Here is a 5,592-nt window from a genome sequence, read left to right on the forward strand (position 1 = left end):
GGCATATTAATTACTTTTAGCTGAAGATGATTGAACAATAGCAGACGCAGGAACAGCTCTCTAACCGCCCCTTTTCTGACTGAAACAAGACATAAGATTTCCCATATGAAAGGTGCCCTCCGTGTACTAGGAAGAGGAGAGCATTTTTATCACTGGAGACTGGAGGTTGATGCTGAAATGGATCAGTACAGACAAACCTACTAAAATAACCCTTATCTAACGTTAGTTACCCCCATATGTTTCCTAGTCTCTTTCCCACAAATTACTGCACCTAGAAGTTCAGACCTTTTTTCCTTTGTCTAGTCACTTCATAATTCATTGTTCTTTACTAAAAAAGTATATAAGCCCTCAGTTCCAACTGCTTTTTTGAGTCTTCATTTTTCCTGGGAAGGCTTCTATGTACACATAAGGATATTAAATAAAACTTGTACAACTTTTCTCCTGTTAATCTGACTTTTGTCAGTTTACTTCATAGGCCCCAACCACAGAATTTAAGAGACTAGAGAAAGGTATTTTTCCTCCCTTATACCTGGTACATAGAAAGTACCCAATAAATGTAAGTCATTCTTGTTGTTATTATTATTAATAATATTGTCTCTTGCCCCCACCCTCTTCTGTGTGAAATGCAGTGAAAAGCATGAGAAAAACAGGCAAAGCCCAAGTCCATTTAATGTTTCATCCACCTGCTGGAATAAAGCTTCCCTAGGAAATTAAGAACAAAAACATGTAATCTAAATAAGTGAGCTATTAAGAACTTTTTCTGGTGGATATTAGATACTCAGCCAATTCATACTGCAGTGGAGCCAAATCTGATGACAAGGTGCTGTGACTTAGTAAAGGCAAGTGTCACCATACAGCATGCTTCTGAGAGGAAACCTACATTAAGAAATCTTCATGGATTATGACTGTACCACCACAGGAGACTGGCTCAAGCCTCAGTGTGCACTGCATTAACTTGATGGACTCTTTGCATCTTTGTGAGGGAGTTCACTAGGGAAACACCCTATTTAAGCTCAGACTCCAAGTGGCTTTCCCTTAGCACAACTGAAATATTTTTCTAACATGTAAAATGTGAATTATCTAGAAAGTTTACAGTCTTTTAAATTGGATAAGTGGAATGAGTAAGTGATATTTAAAACAAATAGTGGCAAGACATATTGACACAGAATCCAGATATTTTTACATGTTTGGTGGTTATGTATTAGTCGAGTTCAACAGGCTGGTTGTGGTTCTATTTCACAAAAGAGGACAAAGAATAGTTACCAAAAATTAAAGAAGCAATAGTTAACAAGATTATTTCTTAGTTTCAAATTCAAACTAACTTACTTTGGATATTAGCATCTATAAACTACAAGCAATCATTAATAACCATTATAGTTGTTGATGGTGTTATTAAAATAAACAGTACATCTAGCATATAGCCTGTATCATACATGTACATCAGATGCTATCCAAAAAGAAAATTACAACTTCAACATTTTTATACCATTATAAACATGAATTAATACTCATACTTCCCTCTGCCCCTTTACACTACTTCAAGAAAACCTGAGTACATTTACCCTTATGGATGAGAAGACCAGGTAGCTGTGTTTGTCTCCTCACCAGGAACAGAGAAAAATAGGAGTGCCCTGTGATTCTCACCTGAGACAAGAGAAACAGGAACTCAGGGCTAGAGCAACAGGTGGCTAAGAATCTGGCTAGTAGATGACAGGATGGGAGTGTCCCTGACACCAACTGGGAGAAGGCACTGGAAAAGAAGGAACTCTGAGAGCATTTGGGAAATCAGCTGTGGAAATATCCAGGAATATTCATTTGGATTGGGGGCTGTTCTGCTTCAGAATTTTGAAAAAGTTTGAACCAAGTATGAGGTTGGGGGTTGGGGACACAATCTTTAATAAATCTATTATTTGTTTAAAAACAAAACCAAATAAAAAACCCAGAAGAGGCAGGTAGCAAAATAAATTCAAAGGGTTAAAAGAAACTTCAAAAGGCATGTGCTTAGTTGTAAACATAATTACAGGGCAGGGAGTCTCCAAACGTTGCACCTAATTAGTACCTTAGCTACTTCATGAACATTTATGATTGACCAAAAAAAAAATATGGTTGTCATTCAGTTGTGCATGTCTTGTTATTTGCTTTTAATTCTTAACATGCAATAGCTACAGTTTCAAAAATCCAAGCTGTAAGTAACATTTATTGGTGGCCTAAACAGCTTTAACCAAATGTGGGGTACCTGTTGTCATCTTAAATGTTAAAATAAATATAACAAGTCTTTTATTAAAATTCCATTGAGACAGTGTTAAGGAAAGCAATTTCTACCAAATCTCTAAAATCAGACAATCAACTGAGTAGGAAGTCATTTAATGATTTTCAGTAGGGTAAACAATTAATTACAGCATTAAACATTGCAGCAACACTCTGGGGTAAGAATTATCATCTTCATTTTCCAAATGAGGAAATAAGCATTGGAGAAAATCAATAACTTCTCCATTGTCCCAAGGTAGAACACCCAGTTCTAGCTAATTCTAAGGCTCTTGCTCTTTACCCTGCCCTCTAGTGGATGAGTCACTGTCCTTACAGAAATAAAAAGATAAACACAGGACATTTTCTAGAGAAGGGAGACTGACTATTTAATTGTCCGGTATTGTATGTAGATGACAGAAATCTTTCTGCCTGTTTAATTAACCATCATGTTTTGCTCTTAGAATCAACCTTACTTGAAAAATAAAAAGGAATTAAAGCTAGATCCCAGTGAAGGGCTCTTTTCTTTATAGCCGTTTTTGGTTTAGATAACTTTGACGAAATGGTTGCCTCATGTCTAGATTTTTTTTCACTGAGCAATTGTTTTTTGTTCATTTTCCCCAAATGATTAGAGGTGTTAACATGGCAATTAAGTTATGTTTCATGTTTTGACTTAGTTAAATCAGTTTTGATCAGGAAAATGAAAGTGCTTCATATTTACTAACTTTTCACATCGTGGGATCTAAGAACTTAAAATAAGAAGCTCTTTAAACTAAGACAATTATTTATGAGGATCTTTTATCTCCTCCTTAATGTATCTCCTAACTTTGCCAACGGAGATAAACTGAAGGTCAGACGTATTATATAACTTTCTCAGAAAAACAGTGAAAAATGGTTGAAGTCTGGGTCCATTAGTACCAGCCTGGAAATTTTTAAGATATAAAAGCCCAAGAAGGAAACAGGATGGAACACATTAGCATGAGTCTAGCCTCTGTCCTAAATCTAAGAGGATTTAATAGTCACAAACATTTTTTTTCTTTCTTTCACTCTTTTACTCTCTCTCTCTTAGATACTCTACGTATATTAACACATGTAATAGTAATAACACTCATGAGGTAGGCACAAGTACTGTCCCCCCTTTTACAGATGCCACTCAACTTTTTCTATCTCAGGTCAAGCAAATTTCAGTCTCATCCGTTGGATTCAGATTCAGAACCATACCTGCTGCACTGACGAAGTAGGTGTTGCAGGTTTTTGGTTTAGCAGTGCAGGTGAGGTTAATAAGCCAGTTGGGGTGAGGCCACCTGGGCTCTTCAGCTCAGGAGGTCTGTTTCATCAGAAGGCTGGCTTGAGTGATGTGTTTGATGTTTGGGGCCATCTTCATGAACTTAGAACAAAGCTTAAAAATCTGAGAGAGAGAAAACTCCAGAAGGTGCCATAAGGGGTGTGGCTGGAACCAAGGATCCAGACCAGAGGTTTGGCTAAAACAAGACTGTGCTCAAGAACCTTCAGTCTCTTTTAGTGTCCCTGTCTGCAACAAGCCATGATGTGGGGGACTACCAGGAGGGACACAGATCGTTCCCCACCTCCACTCTGCCCCCTTCCATATTCCTAAGAGTGCAAAACTGGGGATTCTCTATTATTTTTTGTCACATGTCTGCTTAAATTGGCCCCTACCTCAAATGCATCTCCTCCCCAAACAGAAATAAAGACTTGGATTTCCCACAATTGCTCGTGTGCCTGTGCTCTGCTGGCCTCTCTAGGCTCTTGCTACAACCCACTGCTTCTCATTGCTCGACCTGTTCTGATGCCTTTGGTTTTCCTGGTTTTCACTTCTCTGCTTAGGGTATTCTGATGTACACCGCACATACCCGGCCTGCTTCAGTTTTGATTCTTGTTTCTCCTCTGTACTCTATCTCAAGAATCCTCTTGGCTGTAATCTCTACAACCCAAGTAAGGCTCCCCACACTATAGTCAAGGTCTGACATCCACTCGTTTGCAGTGGATTAAATTCTGCTTCATGATTCTGATCTTTCCTGGCCCACAACCCCTGTTAAAATGGACTTCTCTCATGCTCCAATTCCTTAGCTAATTTACATCTATTTAGATTTTCATGCTGTGATAGTTTATAGTACATGTTCAGGAACTATATTCATATTATTCGATATATATATTATATATGTAATACATTCATATTATACATTATACTATAATAGTAACGATGTTAGTGCATTTTAATAGATGCCCTCAGTGCTTTCATTGATTGCCTAAGTGAGAATTTCAGACATTGCAGAAGCATATTGAGGGGATGTTCTATGGTCACTGGGGCATCTTTAACCATAGCATAGTTGCCAACTACTTAATTTACTAATTCAACAATGTAACAGATGTTAATAAAGCATTAATTACATGCCAAGTCTTGTTCTAAGCATAGAGGATATTGGAATAAACCACACAGAACAGGGTCTGCTCTCATGGAGCTTAGTGAGAGGAAGCAGACAATAAGCAGGCAAATAAACAATTTCAGAGTGACAGCTGATATTACAGAATTTTAAAAAGAAAAATGGAAGAGAGTAATCGGGGTTGAAAAGAATAATGCTGGCTTCTTATCCAGTTAGCACTTCTTCCAAAAATTGAGTACTTATTTCCCACAGCCAAGCTAACATTGTATTATAATACTGTGTAATGTCTTTGCCAATTTAAATAGTGTAAAAATGGCATCTCATTGTCATTTTAATCATAATTTCCTTTATTTTGAGAGAATGTGAGCCATTCGTATTTTCTTTGCTGTGATTTTCTGTTTATGTCTTTTTTCCGTGTTAGGTTTGGGTCTTTAAATTGATTTGCTTAAGAGCTCTTTACATATTAGGGGAAATTAGCACTTTGTCACATTGTCCCAAATGTGTTTTTCCAATTTGAATTTTGACTTGCCCGTGGTATTGTTTCCATGCAAAAGTCAAGCTCCTTTTTTTTATATATAGTTTATTCCTAAATATTTGGAAAGTAAATAGGACTTAGGTCAATTCCCCCAGTAGAAGACCCTAAGATGAGGTTTCATGTGCAAGTAATTCATTAAGAAAGCTTTCTCAGAAAAAAAAAAAAAAAAAAAAAAAAAAAAACCCTTAAAAAAAAGGGGATTATATTAAGAAATAGAATTGAATATTTTAACAGAATGATGAGGAGGATATCCAGGTAATAATAATTCAAGGAAAAAATTGTTGGTATCTTAAGAGGGGAGAAGCGTGTACTAATAGAGATTCCCTAGGTCCAAGGAATTGATGACATAGACATTGGTATGTGTAATAAAAAGACAGGCTGTTTTCCTGGATTGGGATGTAATAAGGGTCC

Source organism: Galeopterus variegatus, unplaced genomic scaffold (genome assembly GCF_000696425.1).
Source record: "Galeopterus variegatus unplaced genomic scaffold, G_variegatus-3.0.2 Scaffold3646, whole genome shotgun sequence".
NCBI classification, from domain to species: domain Eukaryota; kingdom Metazoa; phylum Chordata; class Mammalia; order Dermoptera; family Cynocephalidae; genus Galeopterus; species Galeopterus variegatus.